Here is a 17,448-nt window from a genome sequence, read left to right as displayed (position 1 = left end):
ATCACAGATTCTCAAAGTGTGAGGCTTTGTTAGGTCTGGTAACTCCCTCCCCAGCCCGGAGTGAAGCATAAGTCAGCCATCCTGTGATTTCGAGGCTTAGTTGAGGGGAAATGTGTGTATAGTCTTTATACACTAGAATCTTGATTAGTATCTTGCTCTTGCCTTTTGTGCAAAGTGTCACTCACCACAGAGTCCCATCCTCTTTGCTGAGATCACAGACAGTATCAGCCCACAATAAAAAAGGTCTCAGAAAACATTGATTCGCTGCATTACAGAACCTTGATAGTGGTATGTGTCTACAATGAGATCTCATCAGTTTTAACTGCAGGGGTTTAATGGAATTTATCATTGTGGTCTCCTCTGTCCTCCAACTGTGAGGATATTTTACCTTCAGTGAATTCTCCTAACACCTCTGCTGGCTGCCAGAAAGAGGGGGCGTGTGGCTCTGATCTCCTCCTCCACGGCAGCTGGCATTGGGGTAGTGCTGGTGAGTAAGCAGCTGCGAGCTTGGTGTGTTTGCATGTGCATGAGACTGAACCAGGATCTTTCTGAAGAAGCTTTAAGATGAAATTGCCGAGAATTTTTGCCTGAAGGATGGGATGTTTCCCGTGTTTAAGACAAGCAGCAACCTGCAGTCAGAAGGAAGAAAGGACTGAATTCACTCCAGGAGTATTTCTCAGAAATCTTTTTTTCAAGGTAAGACTCCTCTTGTGGGAGATAGATGGGGCAACAGGGTCCAGCATTCTGAACACTAAAAGTGAGATGACCTCTACAATTTTTTTATCTGCCCAAGCTTTAGAACTGAGATAATTCTCTGATGTCTCTGGCACTCCCTTCTTAGGCTGGAAATTTAAATCTGCCAATCAGAACTAATTTCTGAGGTCCGAAGCCATAAAAAAGAGGTGGGGGGGAAGGCTTTTAACACTGCCTTTTGCCTGCCTGTGTTCTAGTGGTGAATAAATGCCATTGACTGTGCTCCTAAATCACATACTTAAATAGTAGAATGATGGGTGTTGTAGGAACAGTGGGTGAATGAAAGTAAAATTTAGTAAATAAACATGAGCTTATGGTATATTAATTTTCATTTAGTGTTTTTAAACATTGATAGAGTATTTGTTGTTCTGTAGGAGGCAAAATGAAGATGGTTCCTGGCTTGGGAACATAAGCCTAGAGGTTTTTAATAAGCTTGGTTTGAAGAAATGCTATCGAAACAAAAGAAAGGAGATAGGACTTTGTTTTAAAGCATCTATTTGAATTACACCTGAACAACCAGTTTATCACTGTTGAAAACTATTTGTGGAGAGGCCAGAAAGTAGCAGAGAGCTCCCTGTCCCAGCTGCAGGCAACTTGTTTGAAAAGCCTTATTTAAGGGAGGAAAAAAATACCTTGCATGTACAGAGATGGCTCTGGAAAGAACTGGTGAGTAACATCTAAAAATATCTTTTATCATCAGTATTCCCTCCTCTCCAGTATAAACCAAAACCTGAAACTCCTAGTTGGGAACCCTCCAGACTGAAAATTGTGTGCTTAGGTTGCGGTGTATAAATTATAGTCCTTGATTAAAGTACAGCAGAGCATGAATCCTACAAAGGTGCTGGAGCCACGAAGGAATGCACTTGGTGAGCCTGGAAGTGCAGGGGAGAGTGTAGGCGTGAGGCTATGCTTTCTCTTTGCACACTAATTGATCTAATACTTGTATACTGCTCCATTTTGCTTTTGGAAAAGGAATAAAATGTGTTCATAAAAGGAGAACCATCTCACATTTAGGGAACATGTAGTTAGTAAACTTCTGCACCTAGAACTGATAAGGAGGAAAAAGCTTTGTCAGGCATGTGAGAAGTGATATCAAAATGTTCTCTGACTTGTTGCCTCCCCTTCCCTATGCAAGGCATAGAACGGAGTGGTGCCTAGGGGGGAAGTTGTGCTCTGTGAAGGTTGCAGAGTGGTTAGGTGAGATGGCCTGGGGAATGGTACTTGTGCCCAACATTCAGGCGGGGAATGATGGCCAGGAGGGTGTTTGGTGCCAGCAGTCATTGCGTAACTTTGTGCTGTCTCCGCAGCTGACTTTGCCAGGGGCTGGAGCAGTTAATGCAGTTGGATGCTGTTGCTGCAGTTTGACTCCACTTTGTAGAAATAGTTGAGATGAGGAAATTCCTGCCAACTTCACCGTCAGGAGTCATCAGTTCTGCCTCTGACACTTGGGGAGCATGAATGAATAACTCTTAAAACATTAATCTAGGGCAGCTTCCAAGAATCCTGTGTACTAAAGTCTAGAATACATTGTGATCTGATTCATTATCCAGGGACAGCAAAGAGGTGTTTACCCAGCGTGTGGACGTACTGAACTTCAAACTCCCAAAGAAAACCTGCCTTGGCCACTTTCAGTAGTGTATTTGGAGAGGAGAGACACAACATCAGAGGGTAGGGGAGCGGTGGATGTGCAAGGAAGGCTACGGAGGAGCAGGGAAACCACAGAGGGACGGTAGCAGCAACATGCTGCGGGGTGGTGCATGGGACAGAGCAGCAGACAGCATGGCTTGAGGGGTTATGGAAGATGCCGCTGCTTTTGGCAGTGTCACTTGACATCAATTTAAACTGGAATTCTGCATTACCGGTGCTAGGCACCATATTATCTTCCACGTGATGGTTCTCTGCGTTAGTAAAATCTTGTATTTCTTTTTGCTGAAAGAATTTGGTGGGAGAGGGGGCTTTTGCAGTTCCTGAGAGAACTGTGGAGGGGGAATAAATAGGAGGAAGCAAATGATACTGCTGGAGAATACAAAGCACAGCAAGCTAGATAAAGGTGATCCTAATTGAGGGGGAGGATTGGTATTTAATTAAAACTACTGCTAAAAACCAGGCTCTTAGTAGTAAAATAAATAATAGCAGGACATGAGTAATTCTTCTCGGGGGAATGGCGGAGACAAAATTACACTAATGTAATAATAAAAGGGGCGTGTGTGCAATTGCTCAGAGGAATAGTAACAGGATAGAATGATTTTTCACTGCTAAGAAGTTCAAATGTGGTTCAAGTCAAAAGGGACTGAAACCTGTATAAGCACACGCTCCTCAGGGCTCCCGGGCCATTTCAGAAGGCAAAGTTGTCTGAGTTACAGAACCCGCCGTTGATGCTTTACTTGGCAATCCCAGCAGAGAGGTGGGAGATTGAGCTCCTCCTCTGCTTTAGCAAATGATGGCAAGTTAAGTGTGGCGCTTGCACTCCTGCTGCTCAGTCAGTGTGTTTTCAGTGAATTAAAATAACTATTTCAGGCACTTAGGACAACTGAGCCATGTGCCATGCATCTGGAGGCAAGAAAGGACATTAAACCATCTTTTGCTTCTTTCTTTCCCTCCCACCCTTCATTTCTAATCGTGAAATCATTTCAGAGCTCTGTCTGCATTCCTCAAGCTGTGATGCCCATTCTGGTATGGTGGTTAAATAGCATAAACTCATTAACCATTCTCAACTGAGTAATATACAGTGACATAACGTATTTCTTTTCCATAGTTGGCTTGCATAATCCTGCACTTCAGTTTTTGTTACTCTTTCCATTTCATCCTTTTCATTTCTATGATGTCCATCTGTTTACCAGACAAGGTTTAGGGAAAAAAAAAAAAAATAATCCCAGAATAGAAAAAGAAAAAAACCCCCACAAGTTAGTGTAAAGGGGATTTATCTCTTCCCTCCCCCCCCCAAAAAAAAAACCAACCCCAAAACCACCAACCCAAAAAACCTCCCAACCCCCCAAAAAACCCCAACCCCCCCACCCTGAAACAGCTGGCATTCTGGCTGTCTGAACAGCTGTCTCGTTTACAAAAACTGGCACGCATTGCTGTAGTCACTTACTGGTTACAAAATCTCCCGCAAAAAAAGTCTCTATCAAGCATTCACGTTCTCTTGACTTGCTTAAAGTCTAGCAAGGAATAGCGATGCTTCAACCAAAGGCCACTTTGGAAGCAGTTGAGTGTGTAGCTTTTCTCCTGCAGGGTGCCAAGGAGAAGGGAGAAGGCCTTGTGAATCTCTGAGACACTCAGGTCGCCATTTGCAGGAAACAAGCACAGCCCAAAAACCCTGAGTCAAAGGAAAGGGTAAGGTAATAGTGGTTCATGGTAGATATGGACGGTAATCCGAAGTCTGCTCCAAAAAGTCAGAGTGTAGCCAAAGTACAGCCCTGAGCAGTGTCGCTGGCCAGGGACAGGTATCCTGCTGATATGATGTGAAGATACTTGAAATACCATTGTATAAAAAAGATGGTTTAGTTGTTAAAATGAAACATACTGTTTCAAACTAGAAAGCGAACGTACTCAGCAGTTTCAGCAGAGACAAGTATCTCTATGAACTGATAACGTCAACTTGATGGCTCTGAGCTCAATTGTTTTTCCCCTGAGAATCTGGTTAAATTGGACTGTCTGTAGTGTCAGTGTTACCTTACTGATGGCCTTCTAGTTTTCTGACTCTCTGCAATGTACATTGCGTTATAAATGACTAAATTTTGTTTTTCTTATTATACTCTGTCACCTTTTTCATTGAGATGAAAATTTTCCTAGATCTCACTAATCTCCTCTAAGTTTGTTCATATTCATGTGATGTGTCCCGAAGACAGTACTAAATAGGCTGCAGAGCCCTGGGTGTGTTACTGAAAGAGCACATCCTCCCTGCTGTGTTGTGGGTGCGTTTTTTTTTTCTCACGTGTGTCAACCTTTGAGTCTTCCATCAAAGCTGTGACTTTTCAAGGCATAGCAGGAGCTGAAGAGCTGTGTTTAGGTGGGGTAACAGGTATGAAATCTGGACCAGGAATAGAGGGGTTAATATGTGTAGTGGCCAGAAGGCAGCTTAAAATAACCAAGATCAGGATAATTTGGCTTTAAAAACCAGCTGGGGCTTAATTCAGTGCTCACTAAAATTCATAGTAGCCTTATGACTGGGTTCTGGAAGATTAAGAAGGGTGTTACACTTTATAATGAGTACTTTGGGCCTTGTCCAAGCAAATACATAAATGCATACAATAATGTTAGAAATTAACTTTTTTCCTTTAACATCCAGCTTAGAATAAGAATCTTTCTAGCATTTGTGGAAGTCAGTGAAAAAGCTCTGGTTCCAAGGGACTTTGGATTGGATCTGAAGAACAGATGTTACAGCTGACTCTGGAAAGAAGTCTCTCTGGGCAAGTCATCTTTGCTGCTGTTCACGCTACAGCGAGCTGTCCAGTTTGGGTACACACATAATTAATTTGCAGAAATCAGAGCTCCTGAGTGTGTAGTGAAAGGTGTGGAAAATCAGATTGCAAACCTAGATGCTGTTATGGAATATTTGGGCCATAAAATGAAAAATGCATGCTGTGTTTATTTCATTAGAAACCTAAATGTATAAAGTAACGTCACAAGTAGTTTAGATCTTGTACTACCTCATCAACCGTAGGTGACATTAGTAGACAAGATGCTCCTGTTTGTGACTGCGACTAAGGAAAGTTCTGATTTCTGACGCTTTATTATAACATATGCACTCTTTGGTGTTAACAGTGAAGAAAATACTATTTCTGCCATTTTCTCCCAAATCAGGAATTTGCAAAGCTCTTTGGGCTTTTGTGTTCTCTTCCAAGTTCTAAATCTGTTCTCCCCAAGCTTCTGCAAAATAGCAGCCTGAGTGACGTAAAGCTGAGCCAATAACTTATTTAAAGAATATTGCCATTTATTTCTGCAACATATAAAGGCATGTTTTTAAAACAGTCTCTTGGAACTCAGGGTCAACTACATTAGCTAGCTACTTCTAATTTGTGGTCTGTGATCACCTTCCTGATGGGTTGTGGCTGTTCTTGGACTGAGATTGCTATTTGTTGAAAGAAGGAAATAAAAGAACTTTCCAGATACCTACCCAAGTATTTCTGTGGGGAATCTGTGCTTAAGCACTTGGGCACAACTGTTAGCCAGGCCTTCAGTTTTCATCAAAGTTCTGAAGAACAAAACAAAAAAAATATGCTCATTTTGAGTCTTAGCAAGCATTTGTTTTTAAAGGTCACGTGTGGAAATGAACTAAGTTAATACTCCTTTTATTTGAACACATTTCTCTGAATTCATTTATTTATAGAATTTATTTGGCACTCCAGAGAGCACAGGAACAAGAAATGTGTTTTTGAATTAGTAGTTTGATGAATGATGATTAAGCAGAAGGTTAACAGAATTTTTATGATGCCATCTTCAGAATCTCTAGGCCTGCAGAATAGGAGACAAGCATTTTATGTACAGCTTAAATAGCTATGTCTTGTGTTGCTCCTTTCTTAACTTCTTCATTATTATTCAGAATCCGGGTATTTCCTTTAATTATATCTGTATCTCTCTATATATCTGAGTGGATCAGTTTCTGGTGTTATCTTGAAGAGGATTCTGGTTCAGTTCTTCCCCTGTGGTTTCAGTCCTTACAGCCACCAGCAGGACCTAGGCTTGTTCCAAAGGAAGGACATTTGTTAGGATTGCAGCAGATGCCAGAGCTCCGTGTGCTCAGGTAGACAGTACGACTGTGTGCAACTTGGACTCCATTAATCACGTGGTAGGGTTTTGGTGTAAAAATGTTCTTACGATACCAGAAACAGCCAGCATGTTTCAGTCCTTTGTAACACGCATTGCCTGACTGTGTGCACGTTTTAGTTTCTTGTTGTGGAATCTGACAGCATTAATAGTTGACAAGTGTTTTGGGTAGTTTTGAATATTTTTTGTAATGGAGAAAATAGTTGTTGGAAGCTTTATCGTGTGCCCACCAACCAGCCTGTGTTCTGCTGAAACAAGGTGCCCTGGAGGAACCGGCATCTTATTCTGTCTTACGCGAGTATTTAGGCTATTAGAAATTGCAGCCTGAATGAAGACTGGAGGAGAGAGCTGAGGATAAAGAAAGTAAAAGGCTTCTCTACTAGCAGGAAAGACCAAAAATCACTACTAGGGGAGGTACCATTAACAACTTTTTCTCTTTCCTCTGTTGTAGCAGCTAGTACACAAGACAAGGATGTCACAGCTAACATTTTCTACACTATATGAAGTGGTGATTATAACCATTTAATCCTTTGCAACCCATCCTGTGGACTCCAGCTCATGGAGATGAGGGAAATTGAGGGTTATGAGAATTATGATATGCTTGTTTCCGTGGCAAAACAAAAAGACCCAGTTCCTGCGTTGCAGGTCGCTGGCAGTTTGCGTGGCTGAACTGTATGTCAGGCTGCTGAAACAATCAGAGTTTTGAAATAAATATGAATATCATAATTATTATTAATAATAATAATCAAACAGATTTAACCCTTCACCTACCTCCTATGTCCAGTAGACCCAAAAGCTTTTTATGCAAGTAGTTGTATTGATTATCTGCGTGGTATGGTCCGCAGGCAGCTGTACAGTTGTACCAGCACAACCGGGGGAAATGAGCTGCAGTATAAACGTATGAACAAGTGGCATGCAGCAGTGCTGAACAGTGAGAGGAAAGCAAACGCTCCATCCAGCCTCAGCAACTAAAGGGGGTTGAGATGCATTTTGGATACTCATCCCCATTGCAATGGTCAACCCTTCCCCTCTTCTCTACCTCGGATTCCATTCAAATGCTTGCTCTCTGCCTCTACCAGCCTACCCCCAAAACAAGGTACCCACACACCACCGCAGTACAAAGCCCCCTTGCTGTAGGGGACTGCTGCTGAGAGGGTGAGCATGCCACCCATTCCTGGCAGAGGATTAACAGTGCAGCTCTGGGAGACGGGCTGCACGCGTTCGGCTGCTTAAGGCTGCGTTGTCAGTGAGGGCAGTTGTTTCCTGCCTCCGCAGGCAGCCAGCGCGACGGGAGCCTCCCATGCTGCACAGAGCCACGTGGCCGGATTTTGACAAGCATAAGCTCTAACCCTCAAATTATTCTAGGCTCTTGAGAGTTGGGTTTGAACGTACCCAGAGGTGGAGAGGGACTAATAACAGCAAATGGGGTTAGACTTTTGCTACCGTTATTTTAGCCACTAGAAATTCTCTGAATTCTGGTTAATACTTTTGCAATAGCTGACTGACCTAGTTATTCTGAGCAGAAGCTGTAGTCTGTATTCCTCTTATGTCAGCCAGGGATTTCAATCTGCATTTCTATAGCATCTTTAAGGATCGCGGCATGCTTGAAAAAACAACGGATTAATCCACTTCTGTTCTGTGGGAGTTAAGCATTGTCACAGGCACTTTCCCAGTGTGCAAAATGACTTTCCCAAGGTGACCTGGTGAATCTGTGGAAAAGGTAGGCTGCACTGACTTTCTGCTGCAGTGCTGCCATTGCAGGACTGATTGTCCTGACTTTTGTGGGAAGCAGCAGATAGACCTTTTGTAGAAGGTGGCACAGACTTGTCTGGTGGAGCATGACGTTAGTTCTATTTAACCTAATAAGTCTGTGAATTTTTGCAAGTGGAAGATCTGGAAGGAGTGCGAGATGGCTGTGATCCAAGCTGTATTGATATTATCTGCAGGGAATGTCTACCAAGCCACAGGAATTTAACCAGTAGCAAAATAGCGTGTGCTGTGTTCAGGTGATCCTCTTGAGCTTTAGTTTCAACCTCTCATCAGAGCGGTAGTTAAAATTTTTAAAGAGAGTCTGCTGTTTTCTTACTCTCTTTAAGCTTAATCTGCTTTCTTGGCTATGTTCTCAGCTCTCGCTGCTCCAGCCTAGTGTTTGCAGTCTGGCAGAATCTGTAGGTCCCCATGCTACTTCCTTGCTGGCTATGCTTTGCTCCGCTGTTGGAGCTGTCTGGCTCAGGAGAGCCAGGCTGTGATTATGCCCTGGTGCCGATGAGAGCCTGAAGCAGCACAAACTTTCTTCTTTCTTGTGACCCAGCATGCACTGTATTTGGCAGTGTGCATATGGTGAAGAGGGACTCCAAGCACCACGCTGCCAGATTTGAGCACAGGGATGTGTCCCAATGTATAACAGCACGCAGTGCTCCAGCAGAGGTGATGAACTTGCTAAGCCAACCTCCAGTTCTTCAGATCTGGTGCATTTGATTTTTTATTTGAATTGAGCCAAAAAGATGGAAACTGGAATAGATTGTAAACCTCGGTGACACTTCCAAGCACGCTGAACAAGTCCATGCAATGGGAGGGCAGATGAGGCTTTGTCCTTCTGGCATCTCCAGGACCCTACCTTTATAATGTCAGCAACGCATAGGAAGCAGGAGGACAGCCCTAACCTTAGAGCAAGCAATCCAAGTAGTGCTCTCTTGAAATTTTCTGCCCATCTCTGAATGCAATAGCCTTGGGGAAAGGTAGCTAAACTGTAAGCACTTATTTAAAGCGAAACTGCCTCTGGATTGCTCCCTCCTTATCTCCAGTCCTGGCTAATGTCATGTGTTGATTATGAGACTTGCAGACTTGATTCCTATCTTGCACTTCCTCCTACTAGTTGATGCTGATGCTTTGTGAATTTGCAACACACCCTTTCTCCTAGTGACCCCTTTGTCCCAATTGTTGGCATATTTTTTCACTTCCCTGGCCAGCTTACTCTGGATTTCGAGAGCCATGAAAGAGAAGAGGGACCACGCTTCTTTGGTGGAAGTGCATTTGTGCCTCCTAGCAAATCCCAGACCTCGGAGGAGCCCTGCTAGAAGGTCTGGCTCTGAACCACAGCCTGGCTCCATGGGTGGGATTGCCTTAGTTCTTACTGGGATTTCCTGAATGCATCAGATTTACTGTGCCTTGGTATTAGCCTTCTCCTGGAAACTTTGTTGAAGCAGGATAAATTTTTCTCAACAGCTTGCCCAGTTCCCACAAGCTCCAAACAGGTGGCCAAGTGCGTTTCTCCTGACTGAGGTAGAAGAAAACCGTCATATATGGGAGAGCTGGCCTCAGTGTCTAACTTTTCTTTTTTTTTTTTAGATTAGAAATGTCAAGTCTTGCCTGTTGGCATAGTAAAATGTTGAAAAGGGGTTTTTTTCTCACAAAATTTTGCTCCAATAGAGATAAAAATGGACTTACATTGAATCTATTGCAGCAACAGTGCAGGACATGAGGTGCTGGCGCTTTCCTGACGCAGTGACGTGGATGGGCAGGGTGAGAAAAGAGGAGAGATCAGCAGTTTTGATCTGAAATTTGCTACGCTTTGTGTCTGGGGAGGGGACATGGAGTATGGAATGGCCTTTGCTGGGTAGGTAAACCAGGCAGGCTGTGATGCAAGCATTTAGTTAGCGTACCCTGCAGAACTTCTTGCTTGGCACTTATGGCTGCCGTAGCTAAGCCAGACAGGACCTGAATGAGCAACATCGAGTATAGCAGCCGTAGGAGGAGTGGGGTGTGTATGCGTGTGTTTATATAAATGTGAGAGTATAATTATTTATATTATCTTGTGCAATTCTCTAGGTAAGAAGGGAGCAGTGGGCAGGGAAGGAGAAGTGAAATGTTTAATAAAGGGACAATTGCTAAAGGGGAAAATTAGAGATGCTTTGCTTCTACTGGGAAATATTTCTTCAAAGTGTGAAGGACTGCTGGGACTAAACTTGTGAATAGAAAGACTGGAAAGTGTCCTAATTTTTCATTAAGCTTGTAGGCAGCAGAGGTTCACACCAACTCAAAGCTGCCTTGGTTTCATCTAAGCTTGTGTCTTGACAAGTAAAATCAGGCTCTTCCATTTATAAAGAACTTGCGTCTTGTTCTAGAAGACTGTCTTAGCATGTAAGCCATGAAATATAATACTTATGCAAATCTGAAGCCAGTTCCAAGCCTGGGTGACTCCTTGTAGAATATAAATGACATTTCTTTGTGACGCTCCCAAAGCAATAGTTGTGTAGATGACTCCTCACTGACTGGCACATCAGCAAAGCACAGATGCAACTGATGACAATGATGGTTTGCTCTCACTGTCGTGTTTCCTCCACACCTAGGAGGATTATGCTGTTTCCTCATCTCTGATCCTCTACCATGCTCCTTCTGCCTCGCAAATTCCAGTCTTTTGGAGAAAGGATGCTGTCCCCCTCTCTCGATTGTAGTTTGTTTACTACTGTTAACATGAACTTTCCTTTTTTTGATTACATCTGTGTATGGTACCTGTCCCGTAGGAGGAGACAAGCTAATCCCCAGACAGCAAGGAACCCAGCTAACTTTAGTTCCTATACCCTAGGGACGCTGCTGTGAGGTAACAGGCAGGAAACCTCGGTCTCTTTGGCAGGCTCCGGCAGGCAAGGACCTGCAGTGTAACGTACAAGTGGTGACTGCACTTTCAGGAAGCAGCCTTCTACAACTTCACTAGCAGGTCTGGAAATAAGGATTATGAACCTCAGACCATCAGCTACAATGCCAGGGCTTCCTGTACGTTCTCGATATGAACCCCAGTTCTGTTTCTTCTCCATAATATTACCGTAGATCTTGTGCATTCCAACTAGATCGGTGACTCAGGTTGTTGTACAAAGACACTGCAGCCCGGTTAGGCAGGATGAATAGGTAGGAAGGAAAATGGGAACGGGGGTACATGGTACTGGGCTGGCTCACCTCTGCTGGAGAAGCCACTCCCAGCAGAAATGATGACAGCCTAATGATGTTTTGTAGCGTGTCGTTCCTTTATTTATTTTAAGGATGGTTCAACAAAACCAACACTAAAAAAAATTAAAAAATAATGGGGGTGGATTTTTAAGGCTTTTATCTCTGCTCTTTGGACCTAAAACTATCTTAGGGTTAAGCCAGCATTGTTAGTGGTTCGGAAAGGCCAAGAATCCTCTTTATTTGCAGTGGAGGAAGAGCAGCTGATGGGTTTGCTGACATGAACTTTGACCTCTCCCAGGCTGTAATCCCCGAAGTGTCCTCCAGTGATGCTCCTTTCCACCTACACCCACCCATCACCACCGAGCAGTGGTGGGGCTGGCGTCCTGCTGAACACACGTCACTTGTGGAAATGGCTGTTTCCAGGAGTCGCTAAACCCTGAGGCATGACACAGGCAGTGCAACAGGATTATAGGGTGATACTAGACTTCAGACCTCGCAGCACTGACTCACGCTGAGCGACAGGGGAAAAGTAAAAGCGCCAGGTCATGTGTTGCTCATCTGCAACGCAAATAAATTGGTGAATTCTTCTATAGCCAGCCATATAGCAAGCAATCACAGCTTTCCTGCCGGGAATGACAAGGAATTGGTGGCAGGTCCTGAAACCTGCAGCCGGGCGACATAGGCGGAGATGTTGGGATTCGTTAGAAACTGCAGCAGCTCTAGGCCCCGAGGCTGTGGAGCTGAGAGAGAAGAGCTAACGAGCAAGTCAGAGCTTTAATAGGTCAGCAGTGAAGTGGGGGGTAAAAAGGGTGGAGGGGAATGGGAGATTATCTCTCCAAGGTTCTCGCCTGAGACCCAGCAAACGTCAGTGCCCAGGTGTGAGACTGAGCTCTTTCTCTCTCTCATCCCCTCTAGGGACCAAAAGGAGGAGACGGTGAGGAGACGGGAGGATTGTCCCAAGGGCTCTGCTGTCGGTGCGTGTCATTTTCCTTGGAACCAGAATCTGAGGCTTCTCCGCGCTGAGTGCTTCTGTGTCCCATCTACTACCACACCCTGAAATCAAACTCAGCAGCTTCGGTGAACCAGGCACTGTACAAACATGTCAGACTTGCCTCCACCCCTTTTTCTTCTCCCGCTTTCTCCTGCCGTCTTTCTCTCTCAAGTTTATCGGCGTGTCAGCGGATTCCAGTGGCAGAGCGTTCCCACCTTACTTCTGGTTACGGAGCAATGAGGAGTCAGGGGTAAGCTCCCTCCCGCAGATTTGGGGATCAACATTGGCTGGCTTGCTTTAAAGCAATAACAGCACCGTCCTAATGGCCGCTGTTTCGTGCAATTTGTTTCTTCTGTTTACAGAGGACTAGGTTTGTCAGTTTAAACTAACGTCTTCACTCCCCAGTGGCTGTGCTGCTACGGCTTAACCCCTTCCCTTCGGAGCTAAGCCTTGCCACTGCCAAGAATTAGTGTAACGATCACACGTGTGTTGGCAGTGCCAGCCTAGGGCAAAGTGAGAGGGGAATGGTTTGGGGGGTCATACAATTCTTTCTCTCAAGGGATGGTTCTGGAAGGGAAGAAAAACCGGGAGCTGGATTCCTTTGGGAAGGAGTTTACTTCATCTTTACTCCTATAGCCCAGCAACACCGTCCTCCAATCGGCTTTGCTGCATGACAGTGGGAGAGTTTCCCTCCAGACCCTTCTTTCTCCTCTCACTTGGAATTGTCCTCTACCGGCATTGTTGCAGCAGGACTGCCAGTAAGATCTTGTGTTTTTTGCTTTCCAGTGTCTTTTAGGTGGGCCAGCGTATGGGTCTGCGGTGTCTGGGGTCTAGCGGTTTAGCCTATTGACACTCAAGACAATGGGGAATGTGGAGAGGAAAATGCGTTGTTGAATCTTGCAGGGTGATGCTCTTAAAACATCGGGGTGAAGAAGGGGTTAAAAATTACTCTGGATGATGCTTGAGAAAGCAGACAGCATGTCAGGAACATGCATGCTCATTGCCTTTATGCGAGACACAGCAATATCTCCTCTGAAGCCTCTTGTATCTGCAAGGACCCTCACTGTACCCTATGAAGAGCTCTGACTGACTCACCGTGACGCCCCTTGTGCCTGTATTCCTGACCTGCTGGCTGCTCTGCTAGCCGAGATCCTTTCAGCACACCTACTGGAACTACGTTGTAGTACTTGTGTGTGTATGGGTGCGTGAGTGGATTTTGGCTATCTGAAAGCTTGTTTAAGCTACAATCTTAAGCTATCTCTTGTTTAAGCTACAATCTACAAGTCTATTGGGCATTTGTACTTAATCGTTTTTGTCAGGTGGTAACCAACGTATATGGGCAGGTATTTACAACTACAGAAGAGAGTCCTGTCTGTTAACGTTTGCTGATGGGTTTGCTTTCTTCTTTGCCAGGACATTAATGCCTTAATGTATTTGGGGACAAAGTACTGAAAAAACAGAAGAGAAGTTTGTGGCTGGTGAGTGCGAGCTCTCAGGTGAGGCTGGGGGATGTATGTAGAGTAAGAGATATTTGCTGAGTCTTCCTCTGCTTTTCTGAGTTGTCTGCTTGGGTAAAACCTGGGTCATCTGAGCCCCTACACAGCTGCTGAGGACGGAAATGCTGCTGCATGGTGCTCTCTCAAGCCCTGTCCCTCTGAAAAGTCTCATTCTTGACCGTGTGATGAAGCTGTATATTGATTTTCATATTCTATACTGCCTTGGTATGTACATCCTGTGTGCTAAGTGTGAGCAATAGTTTATGTATCTATCTAGTAGCAAAGCTGATCAAATAGTGGAAAGAGCTATCAGTAAATAGTTCGCTGGATTAGTAACTGTGCTTCCAGATGGCCAGCCTGTTTCACGTGCAGGGGTTGTTTCTGTCCAGATGGGCGTGGGTATGTGTGTACCTAGAAAGAATATCCTGGGTCCTGCTGCCGAGGCTTGCAGAAGTGAGAAACTTAACTCTTGCTGGGTCACAAAATGGTTTTCATTCCCAAGGAGAAGCAGTATGAAAGTTTGGCTGTCCTGCCTCCAATCAGAAAAAAGAGCACTTTTACACCTACTCCTCTATTGTGTTCAGGGAAATTCACAAGCAGAGAAGAGCGCTAAATATTTTGTGCAAATTGCTTAAAACAGCTTGGACTAGCCTACTCCAATTGCAAGTAAAAACTCAGCTGGATTCTGAGTTCCACATTGCAGATTATGTTTTCTTGAGGGTACCAACAGAGGTACTGTGCTGAAGTTTCATCACATTCAGAGCTGCACATCAGCTCTGTACACGTACAGGACATGGGCTCTGAAGTTAGCAAGAGCAGATGAAGGTTCGTCAGTGTGTTGTGTGCTGCACAGCACCGATAGCAGGAGAGAGTGCAGCAAACTTTCCGACCTTGCCAAGGGAGGCTCTGGACTAGGGGACCAGTTTTCTCGTCTGTTGTACTAATCCTGCTCCCGCACCAGTCTCACTGGCTTCTAAGTTAGAATTGTATAGACTCAATGCGATGGAGTACAGAATCAGGACTTCACTGATACAGGCCTTGTTTTTAAGGAATTTCTCAGTATGGTTTCTAAAGTTGCAGGAGGATTACCATGTGGCTTGAGGGCCACTGCACTGAGATTTGGTCATTAGTGATGTTGTTTTGACACCGATCTTCTGTTTGTCTGGTGTAGGGGTGTAATGTGAATGTAGGGTGATGACAGACTAAAAGTTCAAATCTATCTCCCTCAAAAAAAATCTCAGGAAATTACATTCACCCTAGGGCTGAGCCATTTCAACTTGTAGTGTTAGTAATTAGATTATTTTGTAATTAATTGACAGAGTGTAGCTGTAGACAATAACAGTTATTTATCTTCTGTTACGAGTACACCTCAGGTTTTAATGTATGGAGTGCTGTGAACATTCATACTCATGGCACGTGTTTTTCCTTTCTGAACAGAGCAGAAGAACTGATGCTCCCTAGGAGAAGACTTGCCTGTTACGATTTAAATTTCCGTATTGGTGTTGGCAGCAGTGAGCAGGAAGGCACTGAGAGTCAGCCAGGTTGTGGGCTTTAAGCTAGTCCATCTCCTCCACGTTTTGGGACACACTGCTTAGGCTGCAGTTTTCCCGTCAGTTATCCCGTGGGGATAACACAAGTGAGCTGCCTTGCAGGCAGTTGACAGCAATTAAATATCTATGTATCTCACTTTGGGAGAACACGATGATCATAAATAGGGACTGAGATTTAGTGTTGTTTGGAAGGAAGTTTAACTCTTGCATCTTTATACCGGGAGTGGCCTGGGGAATCACTGTGGTGTCTCTGCCAGCCCTTTGCTGTGCTGCTGCAGTGAGGAGTGTGATCCAGGACGTGTGTGATCGCCAGGGCCTCTGCTGGGACAGGTCTGCTTGCAAGCAATCCCCCATGCTTACCGAGCGTGCGACTCCTGCTTGGCTTCTGCCTTGTGCTTCCTCAAACTAAAGTCTGTATCGTGCGTGTTTGCGGCGCAGAGCTGCAGCTTCCCTCTCGTAACGCAACGTGCCGGAGATGGCTGGATCTGCGATCGGTGATGTGGCATAGAGGAGCTCCGTGAGGCTGCAGTGCTCAGCCAGCCGCAGGATGTGGCACCTGGTGTTGCGAATGCTGTTGGAAGCCACGTGTTGCCCAGACGCAGCTGAGTGCCATGGCTCCTCCGTGTGACACGTGACCTGGTGTGCCAGATGTGGCCCCTTGCACTTGTCCCAACGTAACCTCCCAGCTGATATGTAAGATGTTGCTGTTCATGCCAATTTTTGGAGACAGAACCTTAAAAGTTCATATTCTAATCTCGGTAGTATTTTTATGCTCGTTTTGAACGGACCTGTCGCACAATTCAGTGAAGAGTGAAACCCCATATCCCACCCGATCTTGAAGCTCTTTGGTATTCTGGATTAAGAGCAAAACACAGCCACTTGTTTTTGCTCTGATGCATCTTTTGTGGCAAAATAATCTCAGTAAACCCATTTGAAACAATGCAGTTACTCTTTGGATGTGGAACAGTGAACTGTGCATGCGTAAGGTGTCAAAGAGATGCAGTGCTGTATGGTTTTGTATATCGAGAACAGGACACAGCCCCATCAGGTGTTTAAAAGGTGGGGAAAAAAGGTCATAGTTGCTATAGTGGCTTATGTCTTAGCCTTACGACTTGCAGCATGCATCTCACGGGCTTGGGGTGAGGGGGATGCGATGAGTTGCAGCCTGCTCTTGGTGCTGCAGTGGTATTTGCTAGCTGTAAACCTCTCACAAGCCAAATACAGATGGGAAAGGCTAATCTTATAATGAAGGCATTGGATTGCAATTGAGGTTTGGGTGTGATTTCTGTCTGTGCAGCTGGTTTCTGTCATGGTGTCTAGACCTATGTGCTGGTGTCAAGATCAAACGTGGTCAGAGCATGTCTTGGCTCCCACCGGTGCTGTGCACCGATGTTTTCTCTCCATGGAGGCCAGGGTGTGTGGGGCCTGGATCTGGCCTTGATATGAAGTTAAAAAGCAGCCAGGAGACATACCTTGAAGCTCTTGTAGGTTTGCTAATCTAGACATTGCTGTGAAGAAACTGAGCTAGTAATTTTTTTTTTTTGTCTGGTCTGCAAATGAGGATAATAATTCCTTTTCCTTACCTTTTGTCTGTTTAGATGAAACCTCTGGAGGGTGGGGCCTGACTTCAGAGACTGGCACGATGGCACAGTGACTTTAGCTGGGACTTCTAGGGGACTGTAAATAATGGAAAATTTTATTATTTGTCAAGGGAAAAAGCTCATTAGCATTTGGGACATGCCTGTACTGGTTTCAGAAAGTTCAAGAGGTCTTTTCTTTGCAAGTGCTTTTATATGCCCTAGAATGAATTTGGTCTAGTATAGCTAAAACACACCTAAAAGTATGTCACTGAGCAGCGTCCAAAACAAGCTTGGCAAACAGGCGTTCACTGTGTTTCAGGTTTTAGTCCTAATTTATGAGCAAGGAAATGGAGCAGGGGAGAAAA

The 17,448-nt window shown here is 44.7% G+C and overlaps 1 protein-coding gene across 8 annotated transcripts in view; it reads left to right on the top strand.

Moving 5' to 3' along the window:
• Positions 1–274: 274 nt before the first annotated feature.
• Positions 275–17,448, top strand: part of PAK6 (p21 (RAC1) activated kinase 6) — a 39,448-nt gene continuing 22,274 nt past the window's right edge. For 2 of the 8 annotated variants that reach the window (XR_008577408.1, XR_008577407.1), the window contains exons 1-4: positions 281–696; positions 12,382–12,707; positions 13,017–13,215; positions 13,871–13,935. The gene's annotated coding sequence lies outside the window, so the exon portion shown is untranslated. Of the gene's footprint in view, positions 697–12,381; positions 12,708–13,016; positions 13,216–13,870; positions 13,954–17,448 lie in introns of all 8 variants that reach the window. The other 6 variants (XM_054827889.1, XM_054827888.1, XM_054827892.1 and 3 more) reach the window with 6 other exon arrangements.

The sequence above is a fragment of the Grus americana genome, chromosome 5 (genome assembly GCF_028858705.1).
Source record: "Grus americana isolate bGruAme1 chromosome 5, bGruAme1.mat, whole genome shotgun sequence".
In the NCBI taxonomy this organism is placed as follows: domain Eukaryota; kingdom Metazoa; phylum Chordata; class Aves; order Gruiformes; family Gruidae; genus Grus; species Grus americana.
This window is presented reverse-complemented; position numbering and strand designations above follow the sequence as displayed.